The 22,321-nt window shown below is 39.8% G+C and overlaps 1 protein-coding gene across 1 annotated transcript in view; it reads left to right on the top strand.

The window, feature by feature from the left end:
* BHLHB9 (basic helix-loop-helix family member b9) overlaps positions 1-15,954 on the top strand; it is a 65,609-nt gene extending 49,655 nt beyond the window's left edge. Inside the window, exons 6-8 of the transcript XR_004265630.1 lie at positions 6,753-6,926; positions 11,779-12,078; positions 15,940-15,954. The gene's annotated coding sequence lies outside the window, so the exon portion shown is untranslated. The remainder of the gene's footprint in view (positions 1-6,752; positions 6,927-11,778; positions 12,079-15,939) is intronic.
* Positions 15,955-22,321: the final 6,367 nt, after the last annotated feature.

The following is a 22,321-nucleotide window of genomic DNA, read 5'->3' as shown; positions in this document are numbered from 1 at the left end:
TTTTTTTTTTTTTTTTGGGTTTTTTTTTTTTTTTTTTTTTTTTTTTTTTTTTGCTTTTCAATTTACATATTGAGTATCCCTGATTTGCAAATCTGAAAGGCTCCAGAATCTGAAATTTTATCATCATTGACATGATGCTCAAAGAAAATGCTCAATTGGAGCATTTCAGATTTTGGATTTTCAGATTAGGGATTCTCAACCTGTATTTGCTTATTAAACTGGATCTTTGGTTTGTGGAGTTTACATTCTCAATTTTGTTGATTGTATCCCCACTGTGCTGTTACTTACGTTGCTGTGACCCCTCCTATTTTCTGTAAATTAGTAGAGTTAGAGGCTTCATCCAGTTCAGGATTTTTTGGCAAGAGTACCTCAGATGTGTTACATACTTCCTATATCCTTACACCAACTCTTAGTTCAGGCTGCTTTACCAAATTACCACAGACTAGGTGACTTAAATAACAAACATTTATTTCTCATGAGTCTGGAAGCTAGAAGTCTAATCAGGGCACCAGTATGGTTGGGTTCCTGGTGAGGATCCTCTTCCTGGTTATGTCCTCACATGGCCTTTTCTTGGTGTGTGCATGCAGAGAGCAAGCAAGCTCACTGTTTCTCTTCTTATAAGGACACTAATCTCATAATGAGGGCTCCACTTTGATGACCTAATTATTTCCCAAAGGTCATATCTGCAAATACTGTCACATTGGAGATTAGGGTTTCAACATATGAGTTTTGGGAGGACACAAGCATTCAATTCATAGCAGACCAGGAGCCTTATTGTGTCTGATTGTCACTCCTACCTTGACATTAAGATTGAGCACTGGGCTCAGGTGGTGTTAGACTGATCCATCAATTATGAAATTTCCTATTAGCTTTCCAACTCATGATTTTTTACAATCTCTGAAGATCTTTACCAAGATCTGCATTTCATTAAAAATTCTAAACTGATGATGTTTAGAGTCTACAATTTTTTCTGCATTTATTAGCTGGACATTTTCTATAAGAGAAACTTCCCCCACCCCCGCCAACTATTAGGCTTAACTGAGGTATGGCTCACACAGGAAGGGTAGGACAAATATTTAATCATTTTGCAGTATTCCAGTTTTAAGAATAAATATTGTTTCTGTAGGATTCTCCACAGATGAGCAGTGAGTTGGTTTCGTGTTTTGTTTTTCTTTTAGAGTATCATCATGACTCAGAGATGTTTCTGTATGTGATGTGTTTTAACTCACTGTAGGCACTAATGTTTTTGATGTTCATATTGTTTGTTTGGTTTTTTTTTTTTTGGTCTATGGAAGTCCTATCAAGTTGGCTTCTGAGTCTTCTTGATGTGTTCACTGATATGATCATTCGGTCCAGACTCATCTGGCACAGTTCGACTAGAGACTTGGATTCAGCCATTTTTCATTGTGCCTTTTAGTGGGTAATATTTTTAAAAGACTAAATCTGGGTATTAGAGTTGCTGATTGCTACTAGGTTGGCCGTTGTTTCTTAACTTTTTCAGTGCATCAAACCAGTAAATAGGTGTTACCTTTTTAAGAGAATATACATGATCAACTTCCATCCTGGGCTGCTACTCTTTTCCCTCATAAGTAATTATTTTTATCAGTTTTTGTTTTAATCTGCTAGTTTAGATAATATAATAGAATATTATGTGGATATTAGTTTTCTCTTCTCCTCAGAGATAAAAAGTGGCATATTCTACCTCAGTCAAAATTCTAGAAGATCAGAGGTGTTTGAGATATCCCTTCTAAGGTAAAGGATAAATAGCTGCACCTCACCTTTCCTACAACCAAAAAAGAGGTACACCATCTGGTGGGCTTCTTTGGATTTTGGAGGCAATATACTCCTCATATGGGTGTGTAACTCTGACCATTTACTGAGTGACCTGAAAAGCTGCTAGTGTTGTGTAGGGCCTAGAACAAGAGAAGGCTCTGTAACAGGTCCAGGCTGCTGTGCAAGCTGCTATGCCACTTGGGCTATATAATCAAGTGAATCCAATGGTGCTTGAGGTGTTGGCGACAGATAGGGATGCTGTTGGGAACCTTTGGCAGGCCCCCCATAGGTGAATGGCAACACAGGCCCTATCATCTTTCCCAGGTAACTACTTTTGAGAAACAGCCCTTGGCCTGCTAAGGGCCTCAGTAGAGACTGGAAACAACCAAGCTTTCATGTGACCTGAGCTACTCACCATGACCTGTGTGTTATCTGACCCACATAGCCATAAAGTTGGGTATGTACAGCAGCACCCCATCATCAAAGGTAAGTAGTATATATGAAATAGAGCTCAAACAGGCACTGAAAGCATAAGTAAGTTACATGAGGAAGCAGCTCAAATGCCCATGGGCCTCATTTTTGCTACACTCCTTTCTTTCTCTCAGCCTGGACCTATAATCTAAGTTCCCTATGATCAGTTGACAGAGAAAGAGAAGTTTGGTTTACAGATGATTCTGCATGATATGCAGGCACTACCCAAAAGTGGACAACTGTAGCACTACATCCGCTTTCTGGGATGTCCCTGAAGGACAATGGTGAATGGAAACTCTCCCAGTGGGCAGAACTTTGAGCAGTGTACCTGGTTGATCACTTTGCTGATCACTTTGCTTGGACAAATGGCTGGACCTGCCATTTCTATATATACTGATTCATGGACTGTGGACAGTAGTTTTGCTACATGATCAGGAACTTGGAAATAACATGATTGGAAAATTGGTGACAAAGAAATTTAGGGAAGAAGTACTTGGATAGACCAACACTTACACATTGGGAATCAAGTTTTCAATACGTAAACTTTAGAGGATACATTCATACTGCAGCATTCTACCCCTGGCCCATAAAATTTATGTCCTTCTCACATGCTGAATATTCTGACTCCATCTCAGTAGCCCCAATGTCTTCACTTGTTCTAGTACCAACTCAAAAGTCCAAAGTTTCATCCAAATCAAATATGGATGAGACTCAAGGCATGATTTATTCTGAGGGAAATTCCCTCAAGTTGTGAGCCTATAAAATCAAAACAAGTTATCTACTTCCAAAATGCAACAGTGAGACAGGCATAGGATAGATATTCTAATTCCAAAAGGGAAAAATAGGCAAGAAAAGAGGAGTAACTGGTCCCAAGTAAGTGCAAAACTGAACTACATTAAATCTCAAAGCTAGAGAATAATCTTTCTTGACTCCATGTCCCACCTTGTGAGCACACTGGGATATGGGTTAAGCTCCCAAGGCCTCAGGAAGCCCCACTCGTGTGGCTTTGCTGGGATTGGCCCTTGCAGCAGCTCTCATAGGTTGGAGTCTCCTGTTCTTACAGGCTGGGGCTGCACACTGATAGGTTTACAGGTTCATGGTCTCTGTGATAACCCTATTACCTGTGGCTCAACTAGGCATTACCCTAGTGAGAACTCTGTAGTGCTCCTGCCCATGCAGCAGGTTTCTGCCTGGGTCACAAGGATGTCTGATACATCCTTTAAAATTTAGGTGGAGGAAGCAGTGCCCCCAAAACTCTTGCATTCTGCTCACCTGCAGAATTAGCACCACGTGGGAACCACCAAAGCTTACAATTTACACCCTCCACAGGAGCAGCCTGAGCACACCTATGTCCACTTGAGCTACAACTGAGACTGCCAAGCAGCACTGTACTAGAATGCAGGGATCAGAGTCCCAAGACGGCTCTGAGTAGTGAGCCATGAAGGACACCCCAGGCTTCTCCCTTGAAACCATTCTGCCCTCCTAGATCTCTGGACTTGTAGGAAAGGGACAACTTTGAATATCTCTGAAATGCCTTCCGAGTCTTTCTCCAAGGCATTGTCCTGATAAATAGCACCTGGCTTCCTTCTATCCATGCTAATCCCATTATCAAAGACTTGCTTGGCTGCACCCTTGGATCCTTTTTCATTCTTTATATGATGCGAATGTTAATTTTCCAAATATTTATGTTTTGATTCAGTTTTTAATTATAAATTAGAAATTACATCTTTAAATCATTTCTCTTTTCTTATATCTTACTATATACAGTTGTAAGATGCCACACAGTTCCTCCATTACCTTGCTTAGAAATTTCTTCTGCCAGATATTTTAGTTCATCACTCTTTTTTTTTTTTTTTTTTTTTGAGACGGAGTTTCACTCATTTTACCCAGGCTGGAGTGCAATGGCGCGATCTCGGCTCACCGCAACCTCCGCCTCCTGGGTTCAGGCAATTCTCCTGCCTCAGCCTCCTGAGTAGCTGGGATTACAGGCACGCACCACCATGCCCAGCTAATTTTTTGTATTTTTAGTAGAGACGGGGTTTCACCTTGTTGACCAGGATGGTCTCGATCTCTTGACCTCGTGATCCACCCGCCTCGGCCTCCCAAAGTGCTGGGATTACAGGCTTGAGCCACCGCGCCCAGCCCATCACTCTTAAATTCTGCCTTCCATAAAGCCCTTGGGCATCAAAACAATTCAGTCAAAGTCTTTGCCAATTTATAACAAGAATTGCCTCTATGCCAGTTTCCAATAATATATTCCTAATTTTCATCCAAGACTCTGTGAGAATGGCCTTTACTATCCATATTTCTACCAACATTCTGATCACAATCACTTAGGTAATCTCGAAGAAGATTCTGACTTTTCTTACAGCCATACTCTTCTTCTGAGCCCTCACCAGAATTGCCCTTAATGCTTTATTCATGGCAATGTAGGCATTTGCTATCTGGCTCCTCCAAACCCTTCCAGCCTCTATCACCCAGTTCCAAAGCCACTTTCACATTTTCAGTTTTTTGTTATAGCAAAACCCCACTTCTTCAGTACACATTTTCCTAATCCATTTTTGTGCTGCTAGAACAATGCCACAGACTGTGTAATTTGTAATGAAGAGAAATTTATTGGCTCACAGTTCTAAAGGTTGGGAAGTTCAAGATTGAGGAGCTGGCATCTGGTAAGGGCTTCTTATTATATCATTCCATGGTGGAAGGGCAAAGAGAGGAGGAGAGACAGCAAGAGGGGGAACAAACTTGTCCTTTTATAAGTGATTAATGACATTATTGTGGCATTAATCCATTTATGGGTGCAGAATCACCATGACCCTAGACATCTTAAAGGTCCCACCTTCCAACACCTTTATATTGAGAATCAGGTTTCTAACAAATGAACTTTGGAGGACACATTCAAACTATACCATTGTGGATGGAAGTAAGTTACTAACTCCAGCTCATACACAATGAGACAGATTATAGAAAGGAGTAAATAACAAGAAACAAGAATCATTGGGAGCATACTTAGAGTCTACTTACCACAACATCATTAGGCCATTTCTCCATACTGATTACTGGGAATGCTTCATATGTCATGGTAATTAGACTCATATAATTTAATAGTATAATTTTATAATATAATTTTAATATAAGATATTTGATATATTAAAATTTAATCGTATTTAGTTAAATATTTAGTATTATATATTGTATAATTTAGTATTATAGTTTTAAAGTAATATAGCTCATTATATAAATAAATTAAGCAATACCTTGAGAAGTATTGCATGTGAACACTGAGAGAGATTAGAGCATTCAAATTCCTGGTGGCTTCAGGACACAATGCCTTAATGAAATTCCAGTTTCTATTACTGAGCAGGCATTACAAAGCAATTTGTCTGATTTACTTAACTCTTCCTAAATTCCCATAATTTAATCTAAATTATACATTAAATAATAGGCTACTTGAATAAATGTTAAGATGAAAAGTGATGAAAATTGGGGCATTTCTTGCTCATATTAGTTTTATCAACATTAATTTTCTACCCTCCCAGTCATTTGTTCCAGAGGAAACACGTGTTGTTCTGACTGAGCCCCTGCCAGTCTGTCACCTTAAAAGCCAGTCAATTCATATCATCCCCACATAAAGGTCTCTTATTCCCAGAGAGAGGATTTCATTTCAACCATCTCCATTACCACCATCATCATTATCACCAAGAGAGGTTGTTGACTGGGCATCCTCAGAGGAGGGTAAAATGATCAGCCCTGGCGGTCCATCATCTACATAAGAGGTCACTGGGCATAGACAGTGTTTCTCTCATCTTTTTTCATTATTGTCCCTGTTTTGGGGGACTTTTAGACATATTCTTCCTCACACATCTTTTCTGCCAAGAATGTAAGATTTTAATATCACAGGTAAAGTGGTAACTGTTTATGTACTGTGGTCCTTTTCAGGACCACAAACCATTGTAATGTCTACCATCCTCCTTACAATCAAGAGCTAATTTTCAGCCCCTTGGGCATAATGTTGCCTCTGTTAACAATGCATGAAATATTGTGATGACAGCAAAGGCTGGACCACATTCCTGCCCCTTACTTGATGTGTGATGCTGAAATCCTTTCTTAGCCTCTGTCAGCTTGCCCTTAGTCATCTGTAAGAGGGGACTTAACTGTGCCTTCCTTACATAACTAGTCTATGGTGTAAATAAGAAATCCTGTACAGCATAGATGTCACCTAGTAGGACATCAACAAATGTTCATACTGACCCACTTTTCTACTCCCTCCTAGAGAAGTGATGACTGTTACCTAAGCCAAACAGCACAATTGCCATAGAGTCCACCTGGAAATATAGCAAGCAGTAAGAAGTTAAACCTACTCATACTTGCATTATGAATGAAGCTTTTGGGAACTGTCCCTGTGTTGCAGGAGGACTGTGCTGAGGGATCAGGGGAAAGGGAAGGAGTTAATTAAAACATTTCCTTTAATCCCCTGTCATTTTCTGCCTCCTTATTTAATCTTCTAGATTGGTATTGGAAAAGCAGTTTCTATTGAACCCCCAAGTGAAGAGAGAGTGCAGATGAAAAGGAGGCAGGACTCACAAGCCCTTGATCTTCATACCAGACCCATTAGCACCTACAGGACCTTGTACCGGGATTTAGTCTGCGCTATCAGCTTCTTCAAAGTGAGAGGTTGTTGAGTGAGTACTTACAAGGGCACAATAATAAAAACATGTAAAATTATAAATGTTTAAGTCCTAAAAGGTATAAAGAAGTTAGCTGGGTGTCCCTTGGGGGAGTGTAAGAGTTAGAATACCCTTCCTGTTCCTTACTAGACGATTCTGCAAAATTGATTTCATATCAGCAAGTTTAATACAGTAAACTTCAAAATGGGAATAATGACGATTTCTCTACAGAGTTACGAGAGAATAATGCAGAATATACAACTGCATGCTTTTAACTATAAATATATAAATGACATCATAGAGTAAGTGCTCTTTTTAAAATTTTCGGGACTCCATGTTTGGATCCCCTTCCACGAATACTCCCTTCGTGGAAGCCATCTTTCTCTCTCCTGGATTTTCCCTCTGGAGTCCCCTTCCACCAATACTCCCTTCATGGAATCCTGTCTTCCCCTCCTAAACTCCATCTCTATTCCCTTCCACTCAGTGTGGAAGCTGATTTCCTCTCCTGGATTCCATCTCTCTGGATTCTGTCACTCAGTGTAAGAGTTACCTGTTTCTTTCTCCTCCTGTTTCTCTCTCTCTCTAAATTAAAAAAAAAAAAGAAAACTTTCATTCTCTGAAAATAGTGTTACTTAGATATATCTAATAAGGTAATTTGAGATTCTTTTAAATATGACTTGTCTTGCTATCTTGACCATCTTACATATATGCTGTCTAGGCCTAAGAGTACAGTGGGTGACAGGTGCCTTGCTTTCTTCTCTCATAGATATTGCAAATGTCTCTGCAAAGAGGTTGTACCAATTTGTCCTCCGTAGGCCATGGATGGAGTTTTCATGGCCCTATATTTTCCATTTTAAGAGGATATAGCATAAATACCAACTCACTGATTAAGTTTTCTTTTCAAGCCCTGTAATTATTCCAGGACATATTTGAGACATAAAGTGAGATCATTGTCTTGTATTTGGTAATTTTAATGTGAAATATGCCATTTATAGGAAAATAAAGTAGGGAAAATGAAAAATAATCTAACATTCCAACGAAAGTATATCACATTAGCAAATACTAATATAGTAAAACCCTATTATTTGTACAGATCTTGAAAAGTGAGTGTTCATATCTTGTATTTCATTATGACAAATTAGTAAAGCGATTTTAAGGTGAATTAGACAAATGTTTAATATTCATGTTCTTTGAGGAAGCAGTCCCACTTGTGGGAACTTATACTCTAGTTAACAGCCTGAGAGGTCCCTGCCACCATCAGTCATGTGTTCCTACTGCTCAGTGCTGAGCTGACCATTTCCCTAATTGACTTGGTGCCTTAAGGACTCCCTGCCCCTGTTCCATCCATCCTTTTATCCAAAGAGAAAAATAGGACTCATCGCTAGATGCCCAATTTCAATGGACCATATACTGATCAAACCCAAGGGTTGATATGGACCAGTGCTCAGATCCTTACTCCTGGAGGGACAAATAGATCTCCGGCCTCATCCATATCTGGGATAAATCTCTCTTCCTCTCCTTTTTCTGTGTCCTCAGAGGCCCTCCCTTTCCTACCAGATAAAAAGCAGCCCGATCTTTCCCTTAAGTTTAAGTTTTCCTAAAGAATGGAAGAAGCTGGCTTCAGACATCTTTGGCTCCCACCCTGCCATAAACTTCCCCTAAGGCAAGGGGAAGGAACACCAAGTCTGGTTCCTTGCTGGAAATACAAGGAGGGTAAACACAGGGAGGACAGACATTAACTCCCTCAACAGTATGTGTCCAGATACAGTTGCCAAAGATCTGCCACCAGCACTTAAGGTACCCAGGCAGCCCGCTACTATCCCTGGCTCTGTCAGTTTCTGTGGTGATCAAATCCTTTGCCATTCTACTTTGCCCTTGCTCACCTGTAAAAGGTGACTCACAATGTCTTCCTTAGAGAAGTTTTCTGTGGGATAAATGAGAAATCGCATACAGAGTAGATGGTACCTAGTAGAACTTCAACAAATGGTCATCCAGGCCCACCTTTTTCCTCCCTCCCAGAGAAGTAATGACTTCTCTGGGAGGGAGGAAAAAGCAGCATAACTGCCACAGAAATCACCTAGCAGTGGAGCAGGAAGATGGAGCATGTGCTCACACTTACATTATACATGAACCTTTGGGGCCATTTCTGTATTGCAGGATGGTTTTCTGAGGCATTGGGATGAGGTGAGAAGATCATCAAACCCTATCATTTTCTGCCCTCTCATTTGATCTTCTACATTGATTTGGAAAAGCAGTTTCCATTGAGCCTCAAATGAAGAGAGAGTGCAGATGAAGATGAGGCAGGAGTCACAAGCCCTTGACCCTCATACCAGACCCATTACCGCCTATAGGACCTTGCACTAGGATTTCATCTCCATCGTCAGCTCTTTCAAAGAGAGAGAGGTTGTTGAGTGAATACCCACAAGGGCATAATCCTGGCAGCATAAAAAAGTACAACTGTTTTAATTCCTAGATAGTCATTATCTATAAAAGACCATGTGTTGTCCTTTGAGGAGAGTAAGAGTTACATCCTCAATCCTGATCATACTAGATGCCTCTGCAAAATTGATTTTCTATCAGTGAGTCTGAATCGGTCATCCATAAACTGGAAATAATGATGCCTTCCTCATAGACTTGTGAGAGAATTATGCAAAATATGTAATTGTACATTTTTGGCTACAAATATGTGTGCTATCATAGAGTAAGTGTCCCTTTGCACCTTTTTCCCCCTGAAAATAGTGTTTCTGAGATTTCTCTAGTAATGTGACTTTGGGGCTGTTTAGATATTATGAACCCTGCCCATTTTTATACCATTGCCCAGACTGCTTCGTTCTATCCCTGTCTCCATTAGTTTGTGTGGTGAGCAAACTCTTTGCTATCCAGCTCTGTGCTTAAGGAGCAAGTATGTTGTAGTTCATATTCATCCATGAAGACAGCATAGTCGTACTCACTAATAGGGTGGTCATGAGGATTAAATTCAGTCATTAAAGTGAAGAACATGCAGCTGGACCCTCTAAACAATGTGTTCCATCAATATTAGTTGCCCTTCCTCTCTGGATCAGAAAACTAATGTGGCTCCTAACCTGACCCTTCAGGTAGGACTCCTTCACTTGCATGTACATCAGAATTAGCTTAGAGAGCCTTTTTTAAACCTTCACAGAAACTCACTTGTTGTTGGAAATAGGACTTCTGTATCAAAGTTCATTCAAGTGATTAAGTCATAGTAATATGGGCCTCAGGAAGTAGATATTCCACTGGACACCTAAAGTGTTATGCGAAAGCCCATTTCCCCTTCATTCTACTCGTACTAGGTATGACAAGCTTTCACCTTTACTGCCAATCTGATCACTCATTTCCTTAGAACTGCCCCTTGGAAGAGCTCTCTCAGATGATTGTTAACTTAGACATTCACAGCTCTTGTTCCTCTGTGGTGTCTCCTGTTTCAAAAGCCCAACATGACAATATGGCATGCTTCTATAATGTTAACCTGCTGATAAAATGAGAGGACACAAAATAGCTTATTATGTGGAAATAGGATGCTGATTTTTATCTTTGACCCCAAACGTCATGAATGAGATGATGAGATGGCAAGTGACTGATGATGCTCTATTCTTCACAAGATGCCATCAGCTAGAGATGGAAGCCCTAGTGTGGGCTCCTGGGGCTGCCTCTACCTCCCTCACTCCCTGAATTATTTTCTGTGGACTAAGATTTGTGCTCTGTTTGTGGCTCTGATGGTGTTGGTGTGTGTTTTCTGGGAAGTAGGAATGGGCAGAAATGCTAGGGAGGTGTCAGCTGTTAGGGAAGCCCTAAGAGGAGAGGATCCTTGTATAAGAGAGGAGTGAAAACCATGGCCCTAAGTCAGGTTAGTCAGGCATGCATGCGATGTCTAATAAGGGTAGCACACTTCCCCTCCTAAGAGGCACCTGAATTTCCTGTCAGGGAATGGCTCTGCCATGTTTGTGTGTCCTGGAAACTGATTTTTGGCACTGTAAGGACAACAGTTGTCCTCTGAAGGCTGGGTGCTGAGGTAAGGGTGGGGGAAGATTGAATCCTCAGAGCAACTTTCAAGACTCTACTGATAGAGACAGAACAGCCTGCTCCGGCTGAGAGGAGGCCAGGAGAGACAACTGGGTGGGCAACAGGTGCCTCTTAAAGCAGGAACCATACAGTTTGTTTCCTGCACACAGAGGGTAGCAGTCTGTCTTCAGGACCACCATATAAAGGGAATGGTGGCAGCTCCCTTTTCTGAGATGAGGAAACTGTGTCTCCAAGATGGTGAGACCATACAGTGGTACATGAGGACTTGGACCATCAACTCTGGCTAAGTGAGACACTGGCCTAAGATGTTAGAGCACTTTTACATGCTTTCATGAGCTGGAGCTAGAACACAGGCCTGCTGATTCTCAGCTCTGTGTTATGAATTACTGCAAGCTGCCTTTTCAAAGGAAAGGCAAACTTGGTTCTCACCATCTTGGAAAGGCAGGCTTGGTTCTCACCATCTTGGAGACACAGTTTCCTCATCTCAGAAAAGGGAGCTGCCACCATTCCCTTTATATGGTGGTCCTGAAGACAGACTGCTATCCTCTGTGTGCGGGAAACAAACTCTGCAAATATAAACCTATTCACATTAATGAGACAGACCCTGGAGTGACTGGAAAATGGAGGGCTCAGCTAATGGTGCAATTTGCTCAGAGCACAGAGTGCTTGGCACACAGGGCTGGAATACATAGGCTGGGTCCTTGGTAGGAGGTGTCTCTAGCAGGGAGAGAGGTGGGTTGCTTTTGAGGATGTTTTGAAGGTATGATTATCTTTATCCACTTTCTTAATAGTGCCAGCATTACCTGGCAGTGCTCTTTTTTTCCAGGGACTATATTTGTCTCTGAGCCTCTGTTGCTATGCAACAGTCTCCTCTGAGCCCAGAGCATGATTCAGCGATACTGGTCTGGGCTGCTGCATCCAGAGTCATGGAGATGACATGACTGAGAGGGAGTGGAAGAAGGTCTGCGAAGCCAGTACAGGGGTGGAGTCTTGGGGTCTTGAATGGCCTGCTGTCTAGGAGGGGCCGTCTCTAGAGTGAAGACATGTCAGCCAACGCTGATGAGAGACAGAGTGAGTCTTAAAGGAGATGGATCAATGAACAAAACATATGGAATGCATATAAAAGGTAGCTTATGCTTAGCTTTTTAATATACATAGGAATTTTCTGAATAGAACTGGCAACACATTCTCCAAACTGTTTCATGAATGACTCCAAAGAATAACATCTGTTTGATTGTCTCAAAAATTAGGAGCTTTAATTTTTAAGAAAGGAAAATCAAAATGGAGATAGATGCCCTTTGCCCATATTTGCAGCTCTAGAATTCTCAGATGGGGACTCAGCAAGAGTGGTAGGAGGGAGTAGGGACTTAAGCTTGATTGCTATCAGCCTGAGCTTCTGGAATTTTCCACACATTGTCAGTGATCCTTGTGTATTCATCACTATCTGGAATCTCTAAGCCCCAAGATGGGAAGGCCAGCACTTCTCTGAGATGGAAAGAAAGCTGTACCTGGGAGTGTGTATTTGGCATGATAGAGTTTGAGCCCTAAATACACACACACACACACACACAATGTTGTTGTGTTTCAGCCATAGACACACACACACATACAAATACACTTTTTAACATTTTGTATATTTGCAAGTACACACACCTACTATATCTAGGCAATTATTTCAAACTGCTTCTTCTCCCATGAGCAGTATGTTTTGTACATATTCCAAAAATAGTAGGTATATGTGTGTTTTCATCAAACCATGTACAATTTAAAATTATTACCTCAGAGGTTTTCTTGATTATCACATTTCAAAAAGTAAAGACTTGTATTTGTAAAATGAAATATATATATATATATATATATATATATGTACATAAACACACACATGTAGAGAGAGAGAGGAAAGAGAAAGTGATAGAAATGATTACTATAGTGAAGCACATTAACATATCCATCTATTCACATAGCTATCATTTTTTGTGAATGCACTTGAAACCTACTCTCTTACCAAATTTACAATGTACATTATATTACTATTAACTATATTCATCATGCTGCACATTAGATATTCAGGCTTATTTATCCTTTGTAGCTTTAATTTTATACCTTTGAACAACCTCTCCCCTCTGCCCCCTCCACTTCTGGTAATGATATCTCTATGCTTCTATGAGCTTGACTATTCTAGTTTCTGCATGTAAGTAAAATCATGCAGAAAAAATTCTTCTTTCTGTGTCTAGCTTATTTTACTTAGCATAATGTTCCCCAGGTTCATTCATGCTATCACAAATAGTAGGGTCTCCTTTTTAAAGGCCAAAATAATATTCCATTGTGTGTGTGTGTACACACACACACACACACATATATATATACATTTACAATACAATATTCCATTGTGTGTGTATATATATATATATATATATATATATATATTTCTTGATGTAAAATGGGGTAGTATTTCCATATAACCTATGCACATTCTCCCATATACTTTAAATCATCTCTAGATTACTTATGATACCGAATACAAGTCCTATGTAAATAGTTGTTATACTAAATTGGTTTTAAAATTTGTATTATTTTATTGTCGTATTGTTTTTATTTTCTTTTCAGAATATATTTTCAGTCCGAGGTTGGTTGAATTCATGTATGCAGAATCCACAGATAAAAAAGGCCAACTGTACTTATTTATTTAATTCTCACCACAGCATGAGAAGGATCTATTGTTACCTGACTTTAGATATAAGGAAACTGAGGTACAATGAAGACAGAGTTAGCAAGTGGCAAGGCTTAGATTTGAACACAGGCTGCGTGGCTCCCAAGTAAATTCATCTATCCAGCATGTGCTGCTGCCTCTCAAATGATAAGAAAAACCTTACTTTTCATCAGGGAACAGTACAATAAAACAAATAAAACAAATTGAGATTCCATGTATTTTCTCTGTTAACTGGGCAGAATTTTAAAATATTGATAGTAATCTGTGTCGTTTTGAATTTTGGGGAATTATGTCCAATAATACTATGGAGAATACTCCCCCAACATCTCCTCTCCCTTTCTGTGCTGTAGGCATGTTCCTATTCTACAGTGAATGGCTCTTCTGTGGTTGGGGCAGAGAAGGTTCATGTTTCCCAGCCATTTTAACATTTTGCGTATTTGCAAGTACAATACATGTTTATTATAGATAAAAATAGATTAAATAGAAAATAGAATAACAATACCCCAAAGCCTACTACAATGTTTTTATCTGCATTATATTCTTCCAGAAGTTTCTTATGCAGGTATTTATATAGATAGGCATGCATTTATATGTTTACATATAAAAGATACCTCATTTTACATTTGGTTTTATAACTTTATTGCCTCACTGTAGTGGGTTAAATTGTTTCCCCTCTGTTTGGAAATCTGTATATTAAAGCATTTCCCTTTGCTTTTGACCCCAAATCTACCTCGAATTCATGGATTTATCTCTTACGTCATTGGTGTAGGTTAGGTTGGGGTGTTCACAGTGTAGAGGGGTCCCTCCCTGAGAGCAGGGTGTTCATCCTTCATTACCCCAATCTGTACAGGCTTTCCAGATTACCTCCTAATTCTGTTAGTCCCCAGGACACTGAACACAGCAGCCCAGACCCCGTACCACTGCACCTCTCCTCTGTCAGTTCCTCCTGCTACCCCTGCCCCACCTTATGCCTTCCAGCCCCCAGCTATCAAGGGGCAGTAGAGCTACCTGGTGTTCCATCATATGGCTGCCCCAGAGTATTTTTTTTACAGTCTTCTTTTGCACTTTTAAGTTTTTTCAGGAAGAATTTGAATCATTTGAATAATTCCATACAAGTTAATAAGCTGGGTTTTTAGGGAGGTATTGTATTTTTTGTTTTTTACACACACTTCTTTGCAAAGAAGTTTGATAATGGAGGTGCATTAGTGCCACCTTGTAACAGAAGCCTGAACTGCAGCCTGAACTAGGGTAAGCTGAATTGTGAAAGGGAGGGACTGTGGCCCAAATTTACAAGATAGAACTTTCTGGAAGTCTGGGTATAAAAGGTGGCATACACAGGCAAAAAAAGATACTGAGGGCCTCTAAACAGGAAGTGCAGATTTTTAGTATGTTAAAGAGAAAGATGTATGTGAGAGGAACTAAAAGATCATTTTAATGATTATGCTTTGAGACTTGTGGTTAAATACCTAGAAGCCTATATAAGCAAAAATGGGATCAGACCATTTATGATTTTTGTAACCCACTTTTACTGTTATTGTGATCACCTTTCTGTGTAAATATATTTTTGTGATAACATTTGAAATAACCTTACAACAAAATTTTAGTTTCTTTTTTTTAATGGCCTGGATATCATCTCATCATGTGGATGCCCTAAAATTTATTTAATTGGTATCCTAATTATAAAAATTTAGTTCCCTTACTGTTTTTTCTATTACAAACAGTAGTATGCTTAACACTATGTTCATATAGATGCAAATATCTTTGTGAGCATTTATTTGTAAATTCCTGATCCTCTGAACTATAATATTCTTCAAAATACTATTACTAATTTATATTCCACATATCACAGTATGAAAATAGATATTTTTCCACACATTAAAAATAATGTGAATCATTAATCTCATAAGCAAGAAATCATTTTTTCATCATTATTTTTATTATACTTTGTTTTTGCTACCTTCTAGAATTCCATCCTACGGATGTGATATTATCAGTTTTACAGCTCTATGTTATTCAGAGTGTTCTGATAGTTCCTATTACTGACATTCTGTGGATGAAATATTTTCAGAGTCTGTGCACTGCAAAAGATCACAGTTCTGGGCACAGTTTCTGTAGCTGTTTGTACAGGTGAGCAGAATGTATCCTCCTGGAGAATTCTGGTATTGTGATAACAAAACATGATTGTTGTATGAGAGAGTTTGTGTGTGCCAACAACTATGTTTCCCTCTTCCTTCTGCCCGTTTATGGCCTTATGTTCCATTTGGTCTCAAAATTCAGGCTCTGCAGTGAAGGAAGGGAATTATCAGGATGACAGGCCTTACTGGATCCTCATCAACATCTTCCACTATGTCCTGAAGATAAACTTTTTTTTTTTTCTATTTTCTTTTTGAGATGGAGTATCACACTGTTGTCTGGGCTGGAGTACAGTGGCACAATCTCGGTTCACTGCAATCTCCGCCTCCCAGGTTCACAGGATTCTCCTGCCTCAACCTCCCGAGTAGCTGAGATTACAGGTGCATACCACTATACCTGACTAATTTTTTGTATTTTTACTAGAGATGGGGTTTCACTATGTTGGCCAGACTGGTCTCAAACTCCTGACTTGTGATCCTTCCACCTTGGCCTCCCAAATTGCTAGGATTACAGGCATGAGCCACTGCACCCAGAGAAGATAAACTTCTAAAAGAGAATTGTTGGTGCAAAGGGTGTGTACCTATGTAACCCTTTGCTAGGTATTGCCATACTGATACTCATAAAGGTAGTTCCATTTAGGCTCCCCAAATAGAATCATGTGGCCACAAAAGAATGAAGAAACTAGTAATATTGACATCTAGTCACATAGGGCAGGCTCTGGACTTTGTCACAGATCAACTCTCAAGCCACTGCCGTAATTGAAGGATGTGGAAGTGATCAGGAGTTATCAAATTTTGCACACAAGTAAAACGCAAGGTAGCATGAGGGGAAAGGGGACAGTCATTGCTTGAAGGAACACAGGAACGGGTTAGCAGATTGTGATATAGCAACAGTTATATACATTCATATTTATATGAAGCAAGTACATCAAAGCCTTTGTATGAAAATGTTTAGTAGTTACTGTGGTACAACAGAAGACCAGATCAATGTCATATTTTTTTAACAGCTTTCTTGCAGCTAAACTTACAGACAATACAATTTACACATTTAAAGGGTATAATTTGATGAATTTTATTAAATGTATAGAGTTGTTCAGCCATACCATAATCAAGTTTTAGACATTTCTATCACTCCAAAAAGTCCCATCATGCTTGAATGCAATTAATCCTTGCTCCCACTCAGAGCCTCAAACCACAGATATGCTTGGTGTCTCTGTGGATTTCTTTACTCCAGAAATTTCATGTAAATGTAATCATGTAATATTTGGTCTTTTGCATATGTCTTCTTTCACTTCACATATGTTTTGAAGGTTTATCTATATTATGGCATATCCATACTTCATTCCTTTTATTGGCAAAGAATAATCTTAATATATCATATTTTAAACACATTAATCAATCAGTGAACATTTGGGTTGTTTCCGGTTTTGGGCTATTGCAAATAAGGTTGCTATATATATTTGTATACAGTTTTTTTATGTAGACATATGTATTGATCTTGAGTATGTACCTAGAAATGGAATTGCTGGGTCTTATGAGAAAAAAAATTCAAACTTGTGTTTATATTGGTATGGATTCATATATACCTATGTTAAAGGCTTGGATATTTTATTGAACAAATGCATCACAATAGAAACTCCAAAGTCTTGGTATCTGTGGTGCAGACTGGAATATGAGTGCCGGGGAGATTTGAACACTCAGATTCCTGGCAGCCTCAGGGCACAAAGCTTTCATGAAATTTCAGGTTTTATTACTGAACAGGCATTAACAACATAGTTCCCCCGATTTGCTTAACCTCTCCTCACTTCCTATAACCTGATCTAAACTATGGATTTCACAATAGGTTACTTGGATGAAGGTTAAGGTTAAATGATATACAACTTAAAGTATGATATGTTTACATTAGCTTTTAAGACATTATTACCATCTCTCATAGAAGAAATACTTGTCTGACTGAGTCCCTGTCTGCCATCTTAAAAGACAGTCAGTTCACATTGTTCCCATACACAGGTCTCTTGGCCCTAGGTGCAACATTTCACTTTCATCATCATTATCCTCATCATCACCAAGAGGGGTTGTTGAGTGAGCATCTGTGAGGGAGTATAAAATGACTAGTTCCTAAGCCTTGGTAGCTTATCATCCACAGAAGTCCCTGAGTTCATGCAATGTTTCTTAACTTTCTTTCATTACTATGATCCAAAGGAGGCTTTTTAGACATTCATTTTTTTTCATTAGCTCCTTCATGCCTGAAACATGAAATTTTAACAGTACAGATATAGTGCTAACTGTTTATGTGCTATGTGGTTCATTGTGGTGCCACAAACCATTGTAATGTCTACCATCCCACTACCCTCCAGAATCAGTTTTCAACCCCTTGGGGACAATACCTCCTCTGTTGGGAATCCATGGACATTGTGATGAGGGCAAAAGCTATAACTTCATTCCTGTCTCTTACTTGATGTATGACGCTGGAATCCTTTCTTAGCCCCTGTCGGCCTGTTCTTGGTCATCTGTAAAAGGAACTCCCAATGCCTTCCTCACAGAACTGTTCTGTGGGGTAAGTGAGAAATCCTGTACGGAGTAGATGGCATCTAGTAGGACTTCAACAAATGTTTGTCCTAGCCTACCTTTTCCTTCCCTCTCAGAGAAATGATGACTGTCACCTAATCCAAACAGCATAACTGCCACAAAGACCACCGGGAAATGGAGCAGGAAGGAGTAGAACATTATGAATGAAGCATTGCGGCCATTTCTGTGTTGCAGGATAACTTTGCTGAAGGATTGAGGGACACTGAAGAAGCTCATTGAACTATTTTCTTTAATTCCCTGTCATTTTCTGCTCCCTTGTTTGATCTTCTAGATTGATATTGGAAAAGCAGTTTCCCATTGAATCTCAAATGAAGAGAGAGTGAAGATGAAAAGGAAGTAGGATTCACAAGCCCTTGACCCTCATATAGACCCATTACCACCAACAATACCTTGCACTGGGATTTCATCTGCACCATCAGCTTCTTCAAAGAGAGAGAGGTTGTTGAGTGAGTACCCATAAGGGCACAATCCTAGCAACATATAAAACTACAAGTGTTTAAGTCTTAGACGGTGATCATATATAAAGGGAGACCATGTGTTGTCCTTTGAGGAGAGTAAGAGTTACATCTCAACCTCTGCAAAATTGATTTTTCCATCAGTGAGTCTGAGTTGGTCATCTCTAAACTGGAAATAATGATGCCTTCCTCACAGACTTGTGAGAGAATTACACAAGGCATACAATTGTTTGCAAACTTTTAGCTAAGTTAGTGCTGTTATCCAGCTTTTCATTCTCTGAAGATAGCATTTCTGAGATTTCTCTAATAAGATGACTTTGGGATTGTTTTGATATGACTAGCCATGTTGTCGTGACCATGATTGTATACCTTTTCTGGTGAAATATGTGTGATTCTCTTTACAGTTCACAATTAAGAGAGTAGCATCTGATGGAGGCCTCATTTTCTTTTCTCGTAGATGTTACCAAATGTCTCTGCAAAGAGGTTTTACGAATTCGTTCTTCCCCATTAGTGTATGATGTTCTTTTCACCTAAATTTTCCATTTAAATGGGATGTGGTATAAACACACACTATCAGGCATCAGGGTTTATTTCTAAACTCAATAATTATTCTGTGATATATTCTGAGGCATAAATGTAAGCTATGTCATTTATTTAAAAATGTGACAGAAAAAATGAAAAGGAATCTAACATTATAACGCCAGGATATCAGATCAGCAAATACTTAAAAATATTATCTATCTCAGCTCACTGCAGCCTCTGCCTCTTGGGTTCAAGTGATTCTCCTGCCCCAGCCTCCCAAGTAGCTGGGACTACAAGTGCACACCACCATGCTCGCTAATTTTTGTATTTTTAGTAGAGACAGGGTTTCACCATGTTGGCCAAGCTGGTCTTGAACTTCTGACCTCAGGTGATCCGCCTGCCTCAGCTTCCCAAAGTGCTGGGGTTACAGGCGTGAGCCACTGCACCTGGCGCAAAACATATGGATTTGGTGAACTTTCCCTCTTTTTCTGTAATCTATTATATTGGAATTTATAGAGATTCTCTTAGCCTTAAAGCCTTGATAGGACTTTGTTATAAATTTTGCCATAATCTGCATGAGTTTATGGGTTGGTGTTGAATAATGAACATTTCCTCAATTCTTTCTTGAAGGAATTTCAAGGAAAAATTTTGTAATATATGATTTTCAACCCACTCTTAGAATTTAGAACCTAATTCCAATCCCCCTCCATAAAGGGAGCTTCCACTGCAATCGCTCATTTTAAGGAATTCAGAGGCTGTTACTACAAATTACTCCCAAGGCATATGGAAAATTATATCTTCAGCAGGTTGCTTGATGAATATGCTATTGAGACAGGGATATCTATCTCTCCTGAACTGTTTTTCAAAGAAGTTGTCCTGAAATACTTTTTCCTCCTACAGGGATAGCCCTTGGCAGGGTGTTTACTTTCCTTGGGCACACAATAATCAGGGCTCCTTCGGGAGACAGCATGTGGTTAACTGTTCATTGCAGTCCTTGCCCTCTATGACTGTCCCAATGCAGCAGTGCTGGATGGACTAATCTGTCCAGTTCTGGGGTTCATTCATAGAAAGCCCATGGAGCAGTAAATCTAAGTTATATTCTCCAATATTACTTTTATGAGGAATAAAGTCAACGTATCGTACTTATTACTTTTCTGTGATTTTTTTAGTTGGTTTAGAGTTCAGACTAAGAGTAGGAAGGTATTTTAGGGGCTTCTTAAACACAAGAGCATTGTGAAGCAAGACCACAGAAATAGTTGAGGAGCGAGTGAGGCACAGAAGGGGAGTAGAGCTGTAGGCCTATTGTAAGACCCATCCCTGAGGACAGAGCAATCATTCTGATTGCCCCTGAAGGGCAGCTTACTATTTAGAGTTTTGAAGGGAGAGGACCTGGGTTGAATAACCTGTTTCTCCTTTCAAACTCATCAGTCAGTTAAGTCATTCCTGTAACAGAGGAGTGAGTGTGTAGAGACGCCACATATGTTTTTTCCCATGGATGTCTCTCCACATGGAAAAAGTATCAAAAATGTAGGATAAAAATTTTCTAGGATAACCCAATTTATTACTGAATTGACTAGATATCTGCCTACCAAATGATATTATTATAGGCTTGCTTACATGAAATAAATTTGAGATTCCTTAAATGACATTTTATGGTATTTTAGATCATTTAGATCATTTTAGTCATAAATATGATTATAGACAGTCTCTGGTTTTCTGCCATAGATGACTAAGCACTTAGCATGATGTGTGACTTTTGCACATTCACTCTCAGAGGGCTAGCTCATCACTAAGAGCTCTGGGGTCCTCCTGGATCTCTGGATGCTGGTGATACTCCTCTACTGTTACTTTTAAACAAATTTTTGATCACTGGGACCTGCTTTCTTCCATCAAACCTGGCAGAGTTCCCCCAATTGCCTGGATCCCAGCCTAGTTCCTCTAGTGAGTATGCTTTCTCAGATGGTGGTCTAAAGTGTGAATGTATTTTGCTTTCAGCTATCGGCAAAGGAACTATGCAAAGGCATGTGAGGTATACAGGACAAGTCAGTGTATCACAGTTGCCATAGAAACCTGAAGTCATTATAGGGTTTTGCATCTTTTAATAGAGCAGAAGACCTAGAAGAATATGGCTGTGAGAGCAAGGTCCTGCCGTCAGGTGTCTGAGACTCAGCTGAGGGTGTGGGTGCCCCATGGTGGGGGCTGAACTGCCCTGGGGTTTGGGGAGTTGAAGGGATCCCAGAACCAAGCTGTCTCATTCTCACTTCGGGACTCAGTAGCCCGGCTCTCTCATGAATTAGAGAGATATAGGACTCTTCTCACTCCAGTGAGTGTTGTGTGTTGCTCCAGTGTGTCCTGGAGCTACTTTTCATGTAAAGGCCAGGCGTGGGAGGATGAGACTGGTAATGACTCTCTTTGACCTTAGCTTCCCCCTCTGTAAAATGGGGATAAGAATGCTCACATACAGGATTGCTGCAACCAGGATTGTGATAACCCAAATGCAAGCCCATAGCCCTGTGGTTATTGCAGAATCAGGAATGCCTGTGTGAATTGAGGTTACTTTTCATTGCTTTTCTTTTCTTTTCTTTTCTTTTTTTTTTTTTTTTTTGAGATGAAGTCTTGCTCTGTAGCCCAGACTAGAGTGCAATGGTGGCATGATCTCAGCTCACTACAGCCTCTGCCTTCCGGGTTCAAGCAATTCTCCTGATTTAGCCTCCTGAGTAGCTGAGATTACAGGCACATATCTCCATGCCCGGCTAATTTTTGTATTTTTAGTAGAGACGGGGTTTCATCATCTTGGTCAGGCTGGTCTCAAACTCCTGACCTCGTGATCCACCCACCTCTGCCTCCCAAAGTGCTGGGATTGCAGGCGTGAGCCACAACACTCAGCTTCATTCCTTTTCAATGTTGTTGTTAGAAGACAGATTAGGAAAGGAAAAGAAAAAAGCCCCAGTGAGAAATTCA

This window comes from Sapajus apella, unplaced genomic scaffold, assembly GCF_009761245.1.
Source record: "Sapajus apella isolate SASKATOON/1434 unplaced genomic scaffold, GSC_monkey_1.0 scaffold191, whole genome shotgun sequence".
NCBI classification, from domain to species: Eukaryota; Metazoa; Chordata; class Mammalia; order Primates; family Cebidae; genus Sapajus; species Sapajus apella.
The sequence above is the reverse complement of the archived record's forward strand: the minus strand, read 5'-3'. Positions and strand labels throughout refer to the sequence as shown.